Below are 19,279 nucleotides of genomic sequence, written 5' to 3'. Positions count from 1 at the left end.
AATGGCCTCTGCACAGAGTCATTTTCCAGAGTATAATCACACTTTAATGGGGCTTTACTAGCATTTAATGTAAAGTTTTAGTGATTCACAAAGTCGTTCTGCTGCATAACACAATTGGCAAAGGAGATAGAATACATTATAAAAAGCTCTGACTCTGTCACTACTCCCGTCCCTCCACTGGCTACCCCTCTTCCACCACATCAGACACCAACTTCTTCTCTTGACATACAAAGTTCTTCAGAAATTATCCCTGCTCTGCCTAGCCATCCCAGTAGTTTATTATAAGGCCCACTACTACCTTCACTGTGTTCCATTTCTCTGACAGGTGCTTTCATTATTTTTTTTATGCTGCCCCTTATGATAAGAAAAATCTATATAGCTGCCATCTTAACCCCCCACAAAATGCAGTTCTTCAGTAATGTCTACAGTACACTACATGTCTACACAGGTGGGGAGCTATGACTACTGCTTCACTCCCCTTCATCTAAGAATTGTACACATCTTATTATTTTCATTATTCTGCTATCTTCATCCTCACTTCAGCTGCCTTCCATGTCTCATTCACTTGCTATTTCATCTCTTTTAGTTGATGAGTTCTTTGGGATTTTCTTTACTTGTGTACTCTGCTTAGCCCAATGGGCCGTGATCTGGTCATGTCCTGTAAGTGCTCCTATAACATAAATGTAATAATTATAAAATATTTAATGTTCAACACTCAGGACATGAAAATAAAGTATTTACACTATATGCCAATAAGGTAGGCATCAAATGTAATGAGTTGACCAAAAATTACAATATAGCTCTGAGGTTAAGAACAAACAACAGCTCTGCATGCTTATTACCATGAAAAAATGTTAACTAAACTCTGAAATTAGTGATGTGCTGTCTTTAATCTAACTTTCCTTCGAGTGTTGGCACACACCTGGGACATTAGTGTTCTGTAAAGAAATGATACAGTTTTGGTCAGTAGCACACTTATGGTTGCTGTCATGGGGGAACTGGGTATATAGGAAATTAACTGGAAAAAAAACCAAACAAACAGGAAAAACCATGATTTTCATTTTAAGTTAGACAAAATTTCTCACCGTTTATAATAGCCTTTCTAGTGCCAGTCATGCAAGATTTCATTTCAACACTGTTTGTAATTACAGATGTTAATAATTTCCTTCAACAACCATTGCCTACCACATAGATAAATCAGCTATTTTTGCATTGGTTTAGGAAAACATCCAAAAATTGGGGGCATTTCAGAAAAATCCAGCAAAAAAGTTATACCTATTAAATGTATTTATTATATTTTAGTGTAACAGCTTGGTTTCATATTCAAAAGTTGATTTAATAGTGACCTAAATATATACAAAAATTCTTCTATGCACGTTTCCATTCAGAGCCAAATGGCACATGCACTAATGCATTGCTATAGTAAGTTTTATTACCTTTCGACCCATTGACAACACATGGATATTCAGGAAGATTAATGTACAGTATTGGATTCTTTTTTATTGTTACATTATTTACAATCTAGAGTTTATCTGGTAGAGCTTTGGTACTTGAAGTATCAAACCAGGGATTTACAGTAGAATGGAAAATGTAACCCTCTTAAAGGGCTAGATTTCCTTGTATAATTAATCATAGATTTCAGATTCAGCATTGGACGAGGGTTTGTTTTTTTTCCTGATTGCAAGTAGATACCATGAAAGACTACCTGTGGACTGTTTCTCTGTGACAGTGAGGGTTCCAATGATTATCCATGGACATTTTCCTACTTTGCTTCAGAATTAGATCATATGGGTGTTAAAACACCTCTCTTTTTTCGGGATGCCTACAATGTGAGTAAGTAAAACTAGCCTCCTTATCAAGAAACTGTTTTTATGTCTATATTTAAGATAGAGTCAGGGTGCTGTTGAATGTTTCTCCACAAACAAACCTTAAAAACTCAGTTTAAGATCCCTCCAAACTGTGGGTTTCCCTATAATCAAGTTTGTGTTTTCCTCATCAGTTTTGACCCCAACTTCCTCCCTCCTATTGGTCTTTTGAACACATTGTGTAGACTGCAAGGTCTTTGGAACAGAGACTACACATTTATCTTCTGTGACTAATACACTTCTGGGCACAGTATAATAAAATATACATAACAATAATCATAATCTTCTTCTGTCCAAGATTGTTTCTTGCCCTGTGCACCTTTACTACTACAGTTACAATAATAAAGTTATATAAAATCATTCCTTATTTACACTGCACAAGGCTACCTACATCACAGATAACAGAATGGCAGGAGAATTGTCTCTATGGGATCACTATTAGAACTGTTTGGACCCAGAAAATTTCAAATTTTCACTAACTATCCAAATACAAAACTATGTCAGTCAGAAAATTAAATATGTTGATTCCGAAATGTTGCCATGATTTTTAATCAGAGTTGTAGTTGGGTGACTCATGTTCCTTTTTCCTCTTTTTCCTCTATAGGAACTATTACCTCTATAGGTATTATTACCCCCCTTCAACCCCATCATATGTGTGTCTTCCTATGGTGCATCATAGGAGCTATACTCGAGCTGGAGAGCCAAGCTCATAGCAGAGAACAGAGATTAAAGGAGAATGAACTTTGCAGCCCATGAGGTACAGTGGAAGCATACCAAAATTGAAATATTTTAAATTTCAGCATTTGGTGTTTCAACAAAAACATTTAAAAATTCCATGGAAAGCAGATACTTTGTGAAAAAATGTTGAAATCCATTTTTTCTTTGAAAAAAATAAAGTTTGAAGGACATTTTCCCACTGATGCTAGACTTTATTTTCCTTCATTTAGGTAGACAGAGAGTAGCACACAAAGGCACAGAATGAATAGTCTTGTGATTGTCAGCTTAGCTTAGACACCAGAGAGATGGAAATAATATGCTATTACAGTAATTACTCATTTAACACGTGCCCACTTTACACGTTTTTGCAATAGCATGATTTTTTTGGGGGAATGTTTTTCGAATAACACAACCATCCCCGAAATAACACGAAAATAATCAAGTGGCAGAATACTTCATGCTGCGGTATAAGTTGGTGAAAACAGTGGTAATATGCATGAGCGGATGAATACACGTGATCACAGCACTCCTCCACTCACTCACATGTTTATCTTTGTGTTTTAAAAAAACATGGTGACTTGTGTTGCTAGACATCTTGTGTCGCTAGATATCTAATGTTGACATTGACGACCCACCACTAACAAAGAATTGACTTTGCCACCACAGCATGAAACGCAACACCCACCGTTTACATTATTTTTAATGGGAAAATTGACCCTGCATATCACGTTTTCACTTAGCATGAACATTTTCAGAAACACAACTATAGTGTTAAATGAGGAATTACTGTACTATAAAGCAGTAGCAGATAACTCCTCCCTGACTATGGATGTGAACTAGTGTCTCTCATAATCAAATTTGTTCCTTGGTCTGTAACTCTGTTTTACCACTGCTCAGGATAGATTATTGTGTCACATGCACATTCTAGCCTTTGGGGTCTACTGCCCCTGTAGATTCATTATTTGTGTGCTGCTCTGTCATGAAATAGTTAGTGCTGATAAAATCAGTCCCTTGTGCGCGAGCTCCTACCAATTAATATCATTTCAAGAAAATGCTTTCAGCTAGATAATACCAAGAAAGATCATTAGTCACTCAGTCTACACATGGCAACTTATTACATTAGGTGCTGTATATTAACGAGTGTGATTAAGCATTATAATTAGTGAATTCTGGAATATTAGAAGTTGTGATCCCTATGGGGCTTTGTTTTGCATGCAGTGCTGTGGAGAATTTTTAGGATGGAGTATTGTGAGCATGACAAAAGAACATACTCTGGGACAAGGAACTGAGACATCTTACTGTGGGAGAAGTATGATACTATCTAACAGGCTTCCAGCTAAAACTAAGACAGCATGCTAAAAGAAATCAAAGAAGTGTTAAAAGGTCATCGTGTGTTCATTGTTAATTCATGTGTTAAAACAGATCAAGGGGGATGCTATCACATGATATGTACATGGAGCATGCCCCAATAATTACATTTTCCCTTTAAGCTTGAAAATCATTGAAATGTTAAGGTTAGTGTTTTCAATCATACAACACCTATTGGTTTACATTGTACATAGCTAGTCCTAGGCCAAACCAACGTATTAGTGTTTAAATGAAGTTCACTTAATATGTAAAACTTCATGAAAAACCAGTGAAGGATTGTTTCTGGCTCTCACGTTGTGTTTATATTATGATTAGAGCCTTAGAAATATAAATGAAAAGGTTGTGAACTTCAAAGCAGGGACCATTAAGCAGCAATGGATTCACAGTTACAGTCTCCAAACTTCCTCATGATAAGAAGCACCCATGTTGATCAAGATGCTTGTCAGCACGCCTTCTCTTTATGGGATCTATAAATACCATTCAAGGGAATAAGCCCATATCTCTGGGCTGATGAATTCTGACATGGGTAGTCTGAGTGAATGGACAGAGGTTCCCCAAGACAGTTGGGTAATCCTGAGAAATTTATGGAAATTAGTAGGCTTTGGGCCTAGTCCATGCTATAATAGGCCACCCCCTTCAAAGAAAAGTGTGGTTCATGCATGTCCCAGAAATCAGTAACTGCACCTGCTTGGGTGTAAAAATCAGCATTCATATGTTGGGACCCTGGGCAATGTCCAGTCATAAAGAAATAGGGCTGCAATGCCAGATATCATGGTGTAATCTGGGGGCTTGTGTCCTTCATGTCTTGCAGCCGTCTCAAAGATGCATGATCTGTGATGAGCTGGAATGGGGCTACAACTGCCCAGCGAATAGATACACACTCTCTCTCTAAAGTGGAGTACCTAGTCTCTTGTGGGTTTAATTTCTTGCTCAAACACAGGATGGGATGCTCTGTTTCTTGGAAGTTCTCAGACAGTATAGTTCCCAAGCCTACAGTTTTATAAATCAGTGTGTAAAATAAATGGCAAAGTAAAATCAGGGCATTGAAGCACTGGATGTCACCTCAAACTATCTATTGGCATGCAATTCTGGTGTCCAAATTACAGAATTTTGTCCTGAAGCCTTGGTTAGATCTCACAATGGTGCTGCCAGAGTTGCAAAATGGGGAATAAGCCAATGGTAATAACTAGCCAACCCCAAGAAGGCCCTCACCTGCATCTTTATTGTTGGAATAGGGGTTTGTCTTTGTTGTTGAAATAGTTTTTTTCCCCTAGGGCTCCAGTTTTGTCTTGTAGAGGTTTTATCATCCCATTCCCCACTAGTTATCCCAAATATCTGGTTTCTTGCATGTCAAATTTATACTTCTTGGGGTTCTCTGTGAGCCCAGCTTCTCTCAGTGCCTACAGAATAGATGTTACATGGATTAAATCCTCACTAAAGATTATCACAACATCTAAATAGACTACTGAAAATTGTCCACAATGTCACAGCACCTGATCCATTGAGCACTGGAAGGTGGCCAGTGCCCCACATAGTCAAAAATGCATAGTTACAATCTAGAAGAGCCCTGGGTTGGCAAATGCTGTTTTTTTTCCTTTGGAGTCTTCAGAAGGGGTACATCTACACTAGCTCGTTTGTTCGAGCTAGGTAGGGTAATGAGGGCAAGAGGAGTTGCAAATGAAGCCCACGCTTTAAATATCCCAGGCTTCATTTGCATGTTCCCGGGAGCCGCCATTTTAAAATCCCCCTTAGTCCAAACTCCGTGCCCGCGACTACACGCAGCACGGAGTAGGTAGTTCGAATTAAAGATCCTAATTTGAACTACCGTTACTCCTCTTGCCCTCATTACCCTACCTAGCTCGAACTAACGATCTAGTGTAGACATACCCTAAGAGATATTTGCCAATAGTCCTTAATTAAGTCCAGAGTGGTGATATACTGTGCTTTTCTAAGCTGGTCCAAGAGTTCATCCATTCAGGGCATGGGTTGAGTGTCAAACTGTGAGGCTGCATTCACGTCTCTGAAATCCACACAGAATCGGATGGAGCTATTGGGTTTAGCCACTAGGACCACTGGACTACACTAAGGGCTTTGGGACTCTTCGATAATCACCAACTCTAACTTTGCCCAAAACTCATGATCTAAGGACCCCCAGCGCTTTTTGGGAACTTGATTGATCTTTGTTTGGGTTTGCCTATTGGAGTTGTTCAAATCTGATGTGCCACCAAATGCATTCTCCCAAGTAGCGAGGAAAACAGATAGTTGAAATGCTAAAACAGGTTCTTGGCCTGCCACTGCAATCATGGAGGTAGGCTGTCTGTGATGGGTATGTCAGCAGGGCCTTCTGAGGATTGCACTTCTGGGCCTAAATCATGTTGCACTTCCTGGATGCAAGCCCTCCTGTGCTCTCTAGGGTTTTAGAAGATTCACACAAAAAATGTGTTTCTCCTTTTTCTTATCTAGACAATGGATTTCATAAACAATCTCACTCACTTGCATTGTATAACTTCACAGAGGCCCTGCCATTTGGCCAAGAGTTTACTTTCAGAGCTAGGTAATAGCAACCTGATCTCCAGGCTGATAGAGCTTTTCCTGGGCACCCTTATTATAATGGCGAGCCTGGGTTTGATGAGCTCTTTCTAAATTTTCTCAGGTGAATCTGGCCACCTGTTGGCTACACTGCAGGGTCGGCACTACCTCAGAGATCACTGGCTCCAGAGTTTTTGAACAGGAACAGGAGATTTTTGCCAATGCCAATGCAAACCTGGGTGCAGTGACATAACCCTGACTCACTTGCCACCACAGTCCAGATTGCTGAGGATTTTCTACTCGTGGCTGAGCCTAGCAAACTTACATAGCCACACTCTGAAAACTGACCAACCCAAGGCTCAGAAGACCCAGACTGGGCACAAAAAGGGATGTCCAAAAGATTCTACTCTCAGTGCCAAAATTTTAGCACATGAACATCAACATGTTGACAAAGCACTAAAATTGGATCCTCAGTACATTGAAGGGAAGACCAAATTTCAAAATAAAATTTGATTGGAACCTGAGGCATTGGGCTACTGCCTGAGGCCAAACTCCTGCAGGAAAAGGTTCTCAATGGAACTGGTGTCAATAAGTCTCAGGCAGTCAAGGATGGCAGCTTTCACTGTCCAATAGTGTGATATTTGCATCATCCTCCAGAGCTTGGTAAGCTTGGTAAGCTGTCTGGGCTTCCCCAGAGAGGAACGGTGCCGGGCGGGTGGCCCCGGTGGTTGTTTCCCAACTGGCAGTCATGGCTGTTCACTCAAAGGTGACTAAATAGGCTTCTGCATCATCATGTGGCCCCAGCTTGTCTAGTGGTATCCCTATCCCTGAGTTCAATGGATTAGAGAAAGAAATTGGGACAGATAGACACTGGAGTATTACCTCGTGGAACTGTTGTTCCTGCTGTTGCTTCTGGAGGTGATTCACCTCCAAGAGTATGTTCTGCTGTTGCTGGGCAGCTTGCTGTGACTCTTACTGTGCTTCCAGCAGTGCCCTCTGTGCCTTTGTGGCACTAAGCTGCTGCTGGGCCAGCATCCTCACCAACACATCCATAACCCCTTGGACACAGAGCTGGCTTGAGTCCCCACTTCTGGTACCAGTGTAAAGGAGCTCACATGCCCTCTTGCGAGGGCCCCTTTGTAGCCAAGAGCATGTGTCTACCAGATCCTCCTCTCTGACTAGCTCTGGGACCAGGCTTCTTCTTATTGCCTTTCTGTAGCTGCTGCGGAGGGCGGGGGGGGGGGGGGGGAGGAGAGGAGGGAAGAACCCAGGCACTCTCACTCCTCTGGGTCCTGGGACCCTGTAAGTAGCAGTTGCCTGCTAAATGTCACACTCCTCTGGGTCCTGGGACCCTGTAAGTAGCAGTTGCCTGCTAAATGTCACTGCTGTCCATTGCTACCTCACTTCCTGGGCCAATTTCACAAGAATCTGCTACACCTAGCCCTCTCTCTCAGGGTTTTGAGGTCAAGTTCTCACCACATCCTGTTTAGGTTTCTTTAGTGTATCATGGCTGGTCTTCAGCCACTGGACCTGGTTTGCAGCCAGCTCACACTCAGAGCTGTCCGAGGTGCCGCTATCTTCCCAGTCAATCACTGGGTCTGACTGTGTTGAATTCCAGGGAAGAACTGCTAGGGCCTGACCCTGAAGCTTCTTTATACTAGCTTGCTTTATACCAGCAGAAGCAGCCACTCTGTCTTGCCTTGGTTTGGTAATGCAAGGCCAATAGCCTCCAATAGTGGGCTTTGGGCCTAGTCCACCCCATTACACTGGGATAATGGAAGTTTTATATATGTATAAAGTATAAGTTTGTGATGTTGGGACTGGTAGGGAGGGATGTCATGGGGACTTGGTCTGTAAAGAGATTGTAAAGCAAACACAGGAGAACTATTTTGAGACACACACACACTTGGTTGGAAACTAACAGTTGAAGAGAGTCAATGAAAGTAGTTTGTAAAGCAATTGAGAGTGCATGGAGCTGAGTTGCCAAAAGGTATTAGTTTTGTGATGGGAGGGAGCAGGGAAGAACAAGCAAACTGGAAACTGCGGCAAAAAGTAACTCCTTGGGAGAGCAGGGATGCTGTCTATTGCTACTGCACTTCCATAAATGTGAGGTCGGCATGACAGTAGCACAAGTAAACTTCAAGTAACAATTCAGCCATAGATTTTTCCATTGCCTAATATGAGGTTTACCAACCATCTAGGGTTGCCCTTTAATCTTCTGGGAATTATAATATTTAATTCACGAGAAATCTTTTTCATATGATGAAACCTCTAGGCATCTGTCCAGCTAAAAAATAAGCAACCCTAGCTGGTACTGTTCTGAACTAAAAACACTCCACCAGAGCAGCTGGGTTGGGCTTGGCTAGGCACTGAGGAGAGCCTCCCACACAGGCTTTTAAACAGGACCCCAAGCTTCACCGTGGCCCCTATTGCAATCCAAAGGCAATAATATCTCCTCACAACTTTAATGTACTTTCTCTCCAAAGAGGGAAGAATTACAGAATACATACACCAATGGACCTTCTGGTCCTGCTGTGTCCATTGGGCGGGAGGGGTGGGGCAACAGACTTGCTGGGACCTTCAGCAAGATGAGGAGGGGCTTCATGCTCCTGGAATGGCTGGAGCCCCAAATGGAAGGGGTGAGACTGGGAGCAATCATCCAGAACACGCTACTCCCCTGCCTCCCAGCTAGCCCTCAGAGATGCCCATACTCCATGGGGTTTCAAGGATGGTTGAAAGGGGCCATGGCTTTGGCACTCTCATTGCTGCAGTACAGTAGCCAGGCACCTGGGCCCTTGTAAATCACTGGGCCCCAGGGCAGTTGCCCCTTTTTCCCTCCTCCCCATCAGCATCTTACTTACTATCTCCACACTGGTTTATGAAGAATTGCCTCACAAGTGAGTTTTATCCATGCATACCTCTAATTCTACCCCTGTCCCCATGAATTTTGCTCATTTCCATAAAGAAACTTCACACAGTTGTGGGCCTTTCATGACCACAGAACAGGATTTTCCAATTAATGAATGCATTTGTCATCTTTCAGTCTCTCACTCCATTCTGGAAGTGACAAAGCATACCCCTATTTCCTGCCGCACTTCTCCCTTCATCCACCATCATCAGCTGTTGCTAGTAAAACAAATGGATAAGACCCCATGGAGCCCGATTTGCAGAGATGTTGAACAGCTGCAGCTTTCACTAATTTCATCTGTACTTTTGGGAGCTCAGCACATCTGAAAATATTCAGCACACCTGTGGACCTCTGCCATTTTGGGGACTAATTTGATCCATTCTAGTATTTCATGACATAGGATGGAAACATCCCACCCATGGAGAAAAAGCAGCTTTGTCTAACATGTTGCTGTGTTCCATCATTTTTGGAGTATTTAAGTATCCAAGAAGAGCTATAAGGAGACTTTTTGAGACACAGCTGTTTGGGGGAATTTTCTTTCAAAATTAGGTCTCTATCAGCCTGTGCCTCAAATCCAGTTCTTCTCTCTCTCTCTCTCTCTCTGTCTCTCACTAAAAAAGAGATTTTACTGTATTCTTCCATTTCATTCCCAACTGTGACATAATCCCCCATCTTACATCAGAGATAACCTGTTATCACCAGACAAGGCTGGCTTCTGCTGAACTCTTTTCAAATGCATTAGTTGTTTATTACCATTACGCCTGGTCACTTAATTTTTTCCTCTTTACTTTTAAAAAAATTCCTTTAACTTCAGTCCATTTTGTTCAAGGCTTGTAGCCTTGAGCCACCTCTGAAATAAAATAAGTTTTCATTTTTAAAACCAAGGTTACTCACCAGGTGGGTTATCTCCTAGTTCCCTCAGGTCTATTTAAAAATTCCTTGCTGTTCTCCCCAGCCTCTTTTACACAAAACGTCTGTGTCCATTTATTGGGAAGTCTTAAGGGTGTTCATTCATTCTATTTTTCCAGTTTTGATGTAGTTTACATCTGTACATGTTCAACCAAGAGAGAGAGAGTGTATGTGTGTGTGTGTTGTGTGTGTACGTGCATGTGGAATGATTCCATTTGTTAAATGCTGCTCTCCCCTGGTTTTCACATTTACAGCTTGGGAACACTCCCCTCTGGTTTCAAACATAGGCATTTGACTGAACTCCCATCAGCCCCAACATTGCAAGTGCACTGAAACTTCTTGTGCAGACACATGAAAGCTGTTAGTTGTCACTGACACCTTGATGTGTGCACCAGTCTCATAAATAACTTAAGCTATTTTGCGGTGTGAAGGACCGGGTGGCTCTTTTACATGTTTTCCCCCACCTAAATTCTATATAAAATTCATTTGTGTGATGGAAGGCAGAGCCACTCTTGCTGCGGTTAAATGGAGGAAAGTGACCCAGGCTTACAGGCATTTTTCAGAAATACTTTACTACAGCTTGACACAGGGTGTTACTGTAACCACAAATTACATAATTCCCTCATATTAAGTTACTCATGGTAAGGATCACTCAGCTCCCATCTTGACAATTTCGTATCTCTTGAACTTTGGCTTGAGTAATTAGGATTCTGCCTCCCACCCTATTAAGCCTGCCTTGAGCTACTCCCTTCCAAGTGGCACAAAACAGACATAGGGATGTCATAAAAGTATAACTGAAGATGCCCTTTGCACAGAGAAAATTTTTTATGGTTAATCTCATTCAGAGCCACTGATGCAGGTGGCTTGTGACAGACACTGTAAGAGGAGGAAAGTGATATTAGAAGGGGCCATTGCAGACAGACAATGCCTGGAGGCTTGTTATACTGTGCACACTATAATATTAATGGCGTTTCACAATCATTTTAATAAGAGACCATTATGATTAAGATATAACTCTGGATCTTGCTTACTTTTCCTCATTACACATTAATCACATCTAGAAAGTACAATTCCGCAGGCCCTAGAGAGACAATTTCTCACTCATTTTAATGATTACAGGATAAGGACATTTCTGCCTCTTCAGTCTCTCTCATACATCCACTTTTTAATCTCTGCTAAGGTTATGCTGGTCTCTGTCTGTAGTCCTCTCCTCTCTTCTCTCCCCTCTTTTTTGCTTTTCTTCTGCTTTTCAACAATCAACTCTTTGCTGATGGCTCTTAAATCTACCTGTTCATGACTGATACCTTTCTTCGCACTCTCATCTTTGTTACAGATACCTCTTTGTGAAAGTCATCTGGTAGAAAACTGTTTCAGGTGAACAAGAAAATGTTGAAGCATCAAAATCTGCGAGCAACCTATATTTCTCTACAGGCAAAATAGTCCTCTCAATACTCTTCCAGTGTTATTTAGAAATAGAAATGATTGGATCATGTAACATTATGACATAAAGCAGGAGTGAGGAACTTCTGCTTAATTTCCTCCTACTAATGGCAAGTCTCCAGGCACTGGGTTGGAAACACTGAGCCTTGGTTCCCCACTACTGGGCTGGAGCTGGGAGTGCTGGCTCTTGGCAATCAGAGAAGCTCCAGGTACTCCAGGTCAGCCTGATTGACAGGGCAGGCAAGCTAATGAGAGAGTCAGGAGGCCGGGGGGGGGGGGGTGTCCCATTTTTGGTATGGGCTGTCTTTTCATTTGACTGGATCAGACAGAGTGGGGCCAAACTAAGGAAAGAACAGGGGCCTGATGTGAGATGGGAAACAGAGTCAGGCCAGCCAGAGAGAGAGCCAGAGACAGCCCAGAGAGCAGATCCATGTTGGGAGCAAGGCTGCAGCCACTGATCCAGAGGCAGGGGTGATGTGTAGGAAATATGAGGGGGCATATGGCTCCCAAAACACCATAGATGGGGTGGGCAAGAGCCTGACTAGCATCCAGAAGGGCTAGAGTCCATGGGTGGCCTGGGGAAAGAGCAGCATTAGAGCCTGGTGTATGCAGCAAAGGTTGCCCCCACCTCCTACAGTCATGGGAAGCAACAAAGGAAGTGGAGCAAAGCAGCCCTAGCTCGCTCTGCTCTCCTACCATGTGGCTCAAGGGAAGGGGCGGAACCAACCCACTACTCACTGGCAGGAAGTGGAGCGACGCAGCAGGAGATGAGCGAACTGGAGCTGCATTGCCCCACTTCCCCTGTCACTGCTGGTGAACGCAGGGGCTGTATCCCTGCTGCCAGCACTGTTCCCTTGCCCCCTAGTCCCTTAGGCCACATCGGTTTGGAAGAGGTGGGTGGGCGCGGAACAGAGGTGGAAGGGGGCAGGGAGAGGGTGAGGAGAAGCAGGACCTGGGACAGTGGAGGTATGTCCTGACCTTTCTCTGGATTGGGAGGAGGGGTGTCAGGTGGCTGGTGGGTACCTGTGTCAACCACCTTCAGTCACACTTGTTCAGAAGAACCACAAAAGCAGCCTGGGAAGTGGAGGCAGAGCAGCAGCAGAGCGTGGTGCTGGACTGGAGCAGCCATGATCTGGAGCTGGGGCAGTCCAGAGCCGGGTGTGGTGAGCAGCTGGAGAGAGTGAGGGGGCTCTGGACAGTCCCAACAGTGGGAGACACCACTAAACAAGAGGCCTTGTTGGCCAGACCTGAAGGGTCTGACTAAGGGGCTGATGCTGGGGAGAGGGATCCTGCCACTCAGAGTCTGAAGGCGTGTGGCCACTTCCAGAGCAAGTGTCCAACTTGCAGTATCCCTGTATGTAAGGCAGAAATGGTTATGCTAATGAGAAATGCAAATAATTGGATGGAAATGTATGACATCAATTGTAAATTTACCATGTGAATCTTTGTACAGTGCATAGGACTGATGTTATTTATTTATACATATGTATGTATGCCAATTTACTCATTTACAATGCATAAAGACTTAAATATAGCAGAGTTCTGCAATATCTCAAAATGGAGTCTAAAACTCCATTTTGAAAACCATAGAACTTTCTCTGAGCATCCATTTGAAATGTGAATTCTGTTACATCCACAGGTAGCAGTTAAAGTTTAAAAGCAGCAGCTCACCTACCTGTTAAGATTTGAATAAGTTATGAATATTCATTAATATCCTCCATTGACCAATCAATTCAAACCATGGCATAAGAGCATCTTTATCAGCCAATCATTTTAAGCCTAGAACACTCATGAATATTCATGAGCCCTGAGTATAAAAGTTTCTGCCGCACACCAGTTGCTGCTGGTCCCTGGGCTTATCCCTGGGTCAGATAGCGTCAGGCTTTGGGGTGAGTCGGGTATAGGTCTTAAGAGAGAGAAAGAGAGAGAACAAGGTTCTAGATACTCTTATCCTAGGTCTAGTATGAGTGAGGTCCTGTAAAGGTCATTTTGGAGAAGCTAGCAGAAGGCTATGCTTTCTCCAATTAAGTAAATTTAGTTTTAGAGTCAGGCTGACGGAAGGTCAGATCCTTTCTCTATTAGGTTAGTTTAAGTAGCGAAGTATTTAGTTAGAATAGCTTTCGTCATTGAGACTGTACGTCAGGTCGCGTCAGTCCACGCATGTCGGCCGTCATCGTGTCTGTCCATCGGGCTCGTCGGGTTTAGATAAGGTTTTCATTTTAGATTAGAGTTAGGGTAAGTAGGATAGGGTCTAGCATCAATCGCCTGATCCTGTCGCACCAAAGCGCGGAGAAGGGATCGCGAGGACCAGAAGACTTCGTGGAAGACGAATCTACTGTCATCGCTCTCTACACACACTTCAAGGGATCACCTTGGCTGTTCCTCCCTGATGGCTTTCAATTAGCCCGAAGGTTGTAGGTCGCCAAGCGCCGGGATCAGCCAACAAGGGACGCCTAGCTGTCCTCCCTAAAGGCTTTCAATTAGCCCGAGAGTTGTAGGTCGCTAGCAGCTCATCAATCGTCTCCATCGCCGTAGACTCTGTGGTAGGCATAGGGATCTGGAAGGACTTCCCTTCCTGGTCCATTTAGTGTAAAAAGGGAACTGCCCTCTATGTTAAATTGAGGTATTGTTTGTTAAATTTATTTTCTTTAATAATATAGTCTTGTGGCTGTCAGTTACAATCCACGTCTCCAGTTTTTATTTCACATGTCCTATTAAGCTATGATTTGACATTCACCGGTGATCAGATACGGATAGAGGGTCGCTACCTTAAATACCATCCTTTGCGGATGAGACAGGCTATCAAATAGCTCTCGGGTGCAGTGTCCTTAAGACCTTCTCCAATTCTGTCAAAGAGATACAGCTAACATGTGGCACAGCCAGCACTGACAAGGAAGCCTGGGGCATGTGAGGAACAGACTTGGAATTGCCCTTACATTCCAGAGACACTGTTTGTAATGTCTCCTTATGCGTTTTCCTTTAACCTTCCCATTTTTCCTTGTTATTTTTAAAATTGATTGCTGTTTAATTACTTGTATTTGCTTGGAACCGTATGTAATGTTCAGTGGGTCAGGGAATGATGCAATGCAGAGAAAGCACCCTGGAGTGGGGACACCCTAGCCTTGCCCCCCCACATGATGACAAAGTTTAGGAGAGGAGGTCCCAGGAATTCTGGGTCCAGCCCTGTTGGAGTTACAAGGCTCTGTCACACACGAAAGTAGAAAGGCAGCCCTTGAAGTCAAGTAAAGGAATTGGGAGCAGGGACTCAGATCTTTTTGCTAGCCCATTTTACTGGGGTAGTGTATAAGCCAGGAAAGTTCCCCTCAATAGCGGGACCATTCCCCCACTTACAATTATAACTCTTGCCAGTGGAAGCCAGAGTTCCTGAGACCCAGATTGGAGTCCTGTTGCCATTGGGTCCCAGGGAAATACTTGTGCTGAGGACCCCCGAGAACTGATGCTGTATTGACTGCAGTTACAGGAAGCTCATTAGGCAGTGACTTAGGGAGGGTGAGCGAGTGGTATCTCCTAGAAATATAAAGTCACTGTGTTCTGGTGGCCATGCAGCCCAATACTTGCACTTCCAGTCTCAAGCTTCCCCCAAATCATGTGAGCTCCCTTACATCCCTTGCTCTGAGCCCCCATATCTTCCAACCTTCTGCCCTAAGCTCCCCCACATCCACCTTCCAACCCACTGCTGTGAGCCCTTCATAGTCCATCTCACACTTAAATTTCTTACAGTTAGTATTGTATCACTCCAACACCCTGCCCTGAGCCTCCACCCCCTCACAGCACGAGCAAGAAATTTAAGTTATTTTTACCTCTATCACTAAGGGTATGTCTACACTACCCCGCTAGTTCGAACTAGCGGGGTAATGTATGCATACCGAACGTGCAAATGAAGCCCGGGATTTGAATTTCCCGGGCTTCATTTGCATAAGCCGGCCGGCGCCATTTTTAAATGCCGGCTTGTTCAAACCCCGTGCCGTGCGGCTACACGCGGCACAGGCTAGATAGTTCGAACTAGCAAGCCATTCCGAACTAGTGGAACAAGGTGTACAGATAGTTCAGAATGGCTTGCTAGTTCGAACTATCTAGCCCGTGCCGCGTGTAGCCGCACGGCACGGGGTTTGAACAAGCCGGCATTTAAAAATGGCGCCGGCCGGCTTATGCAAATGAAGCCTGGGAAATTCAAATCCCGGGCTTCATTTGCACATTCGGCATGCATACATTACCCCGCTAGTTCGAACTAGCGGGGTAGTGTAGACATACCCTAAGTTACACTGCCCTGACCTCAAAGGCCACAGTATTAACTCTGGCCACTAGACCACACTACCTTGAACTCGAGGGCTGTGATATTGACTTTGGCCCTTGGGCTAGGCAGCCCAGAATCCAAGGTTAGTTTATGATTTTTGGGCATCACCATGGTGAGACCAAAAACAGCGTGATAGACTACAACCGTCATGACAGGACTCCCACTATTCACATCAACAGGAGACAGGGTGTGCATACACCCCCCACATGGTACAATTGCAGGTCACACCAACGGTTTCTTGGTGCAAAAGGCTTCTATTATTGAAAAATGTCTGATGCCACTGTTTAAGGCCAGATCACCTCTTCTCATATAGAAACCCAGTGGAGAAGGCTGGATGAAAAAAAAAACTATCTGAGAGTTTTCTGAATTTGCTCTAGATTCTTCCAACAGGGAAAAAAGTTTTCACTTGTGAAAAGCGGCATGTGTTGCAAGGGAGCCACACCTGCCTGCCTGCAGCAAAAAGGTGGGACAGGAAGCTTAAAATACAGACTTGGAACTCAGTTGGAGGAAAGTTGGCAAAAGAAACAGATGCATCTTTCCAACTGAGCCCCAAGCCTGAGGACAAGCTCGGCAGTGCCAAGGGCCCACAAGAATTGCTGGGTGGACCAACTGACAGAACACAAAAGAGCTACTGGTACTGCCATGGGCCCTGTACCAGGGGAGATCACCACAAGAAAGAGAAACACTGCAGTGGGGTCATAGGAAGTAGCTCAGGGACACCAGACAATAGTGTAACTGTGTAGCAAGAATACTAGTCAACATGTTCAGTGGGATCTCTGCTGACCAAATGGCAGATTCCTCTGCTACCGTCATGCCCTGGGCTGGGACCCAGTGAAGTAGGGTGGCTTTAGATACCTATCCACTGCAGCCACTTCACCCCTGGAGACCACACCTACCTTTAACCAATGGGCCTGCATTTGTCTGCTCTCTATGGGTATGTCTACACTACAAGGTTAATTCGAACTAACAGACGTTAGTTCGAATTAACTTTGATAGGCGCTACACAGGCAAACCGCTAGTTCGAACTTAATTTGAACTAGCGGAGCGTTTAATTTGAACTAGGTAAACCTCATTGTACGAGGACTAAGCCTAGTTCGAATTAAGTAGTTCGAATTAAGGGCTGTGTAGCCACTTAATTCGAACTAGTGGGAGGCTAGCCCTCCCCAGCTTTCCCTGGTGGCCACTCTGGGCACCACCAGGGAAACTCTTCTGCCCCCCTCCCGGCCCCGGAGCCCTTAAAGGGGCACGGTCTGGCTATGTTGCCCATGCCAGGTGCAAGCCTGCCAGCACCCAGCCAGCAGACCCTGCACCTGGCACAGCACGAACCAGCCACCCGCTGCCACCCAGCCCTCCACCTCTTCCCGGGACCAGGCTGGCGGTTCCCAGGAGCCTGCCCAGGACCGCAAGAGGCAGGCGCCCACCTGGTCTAGTGTGGACATCGTGGACCTCATCCATGACCTCCTCACTAGGCACAGGAAAGTGGCCGTCTAGGGCAGGACAGCTGCCAGACTGGCCACCCGGGAGCAGGTGTGCATGAAAATCAAGGGGGTCCACTGAGACCCCCGACCCTGAGCCCTGAGCTTACAATGGCCGTACTGGGTCAGACCAAAGGTCCATCTAGCCCAGTAGCCTGTCTGCCGACAGGGGCCACCACTAGGTACCCTGGAGGGGATGGACCGAAGACAATGACCAAGCCATTTGTCTCGTGCCATCCATCTCCAGCCTTCCACAAACAGAGGCCAGGGACACCATTTCTACCCCCGGCTAATACCACTCCATGGACCCAACCTCCATGAATGTATCTAACTTCTCTTTAAACTCTGTTCTAGTTCTAGCCTTCACAGCCTCCTGCAGCAAGGAGTTCCACAGGTTGACTCTTTGCTTTGTGAAGAACAACTTTCTGTTACTAGTTTGAAGCCTGCTACTCATTCATTTCATTTGGTGTCCTCTAGTCCTTCTATTATGGGAACTAATAAAGAACTTTTCTTTATGCACCCTCTCCACACCACTCATGCTTTTATAGACCTCTATCATAGTTCCCCTCAGTCTCCTCTTTTCTAAGCTGAAAAGTCCCAGTCTCTTTAGCCTCTCTTCATATGGGACCTGTTCCAAACCCCTGATCATTGTAGTTGCCCTCCCCTCTCCCACCCTCTCTCTTCCCCTCTCCTACCTCCTTTTCCCAGTCTCCCCAAGTTTTGTTCAATAAAGAGAGTTTCTATTTTTGAACACACGCGTCCTTTATTTTGTACATCAGGAAGGGGGGCTAGGGAGGGTTAAGTGGAAGGAAGTGAGGGAGGAATGGGGTACGAGCCCCTGATGGGGAGGACTGGGGTAGCTCTGCGGGCTCCTTGGGGTGGAAACTCTCCTGCAGCCCACCGATTGACCTCTCCTCCCCCCCCCCCCCCCCCCCGGATGGCAGCCTGCGGCAAGTGCAGCTGGGCTGATGGCCGAGTGCTGTGATATGCCAAGTGTGGGCACTCAGGGCACTCCAAGCCAGGACTGCTTTGCAAGCGGGGAACCCCTGAGAACTGTCTGTCCGGGGTGGGGGTCGGGTCCCTTTAAGCACAGCCCCCGGCTAGTCTAAGACAGCAGCTCCACGCTCTAAGTCCTAATCTGATGCCCTGTCGGCATTGCTTCCGGCCAGCCTTAACCTCAGTTCAGGGTCCACTCAATGTGGACATGCTAGTTCGAATTAGCAAAATGCCAATTCGAAATAGTTTTTAGGTCTAGATGCACTAATTCAAATTATCTTAGTTTGAATTAACTAATTTGAAGTAAGTTAGTTTGAATTAGTGCTGTAGTGTAGACATACCCTATCTGCTCTAGACCAAGTGAAAAACTGACTATTGCTCCTCCCTGCCTAATAGCCTGAGCAAACCTAGATTGCTTACTACTCTGTCTTACCAAAAGACCAGAGCCTTATCACCTATTCATGGTTTGTCTTGCCAGAAGGCCAGATCACTAAATACTGCTTACTGCTCAGCCCCACTCCGGGGTTCTGAGCCTCATAGACCATTTGTTGTTTGGCCCCACCTAGGAAGTTAAGAGCCCAGAAAATACCAAAGCTCCATTAAGTTTTGTTGGAAAGCCATGAAATAGTGAGGGGCATTCCCCTCTCCACCCCCAAGACTGACAGGGATGGACAACTACAGTCCCTTACAGACAACAAATTCATCATGAAGAGTTTCTGAATTCTCTAAGCTCCACATAGATTTCTAGGGACTCATG

The sequence above is a fragment of the Pelodiscus sinensis genome, chromosome 1, assembly GCF_049634645.1.
Source record: "Pelodiscus sinensis isolate JC-2024 chromosome 1, ASM4963464v1, whole genome shotgun sequence".
NCBI classification, from domain to species: domain Eukaryota; kingdom Metazoa; phylum Chordata; order Testudines; family Trionychidae; genus Pelodiscus; species Pelodiscus sinensis.
The sequence above is the reverse complement of the archived record's forward strand: the minus strand, read 5'-3'. Positions refer to the sequence as shown.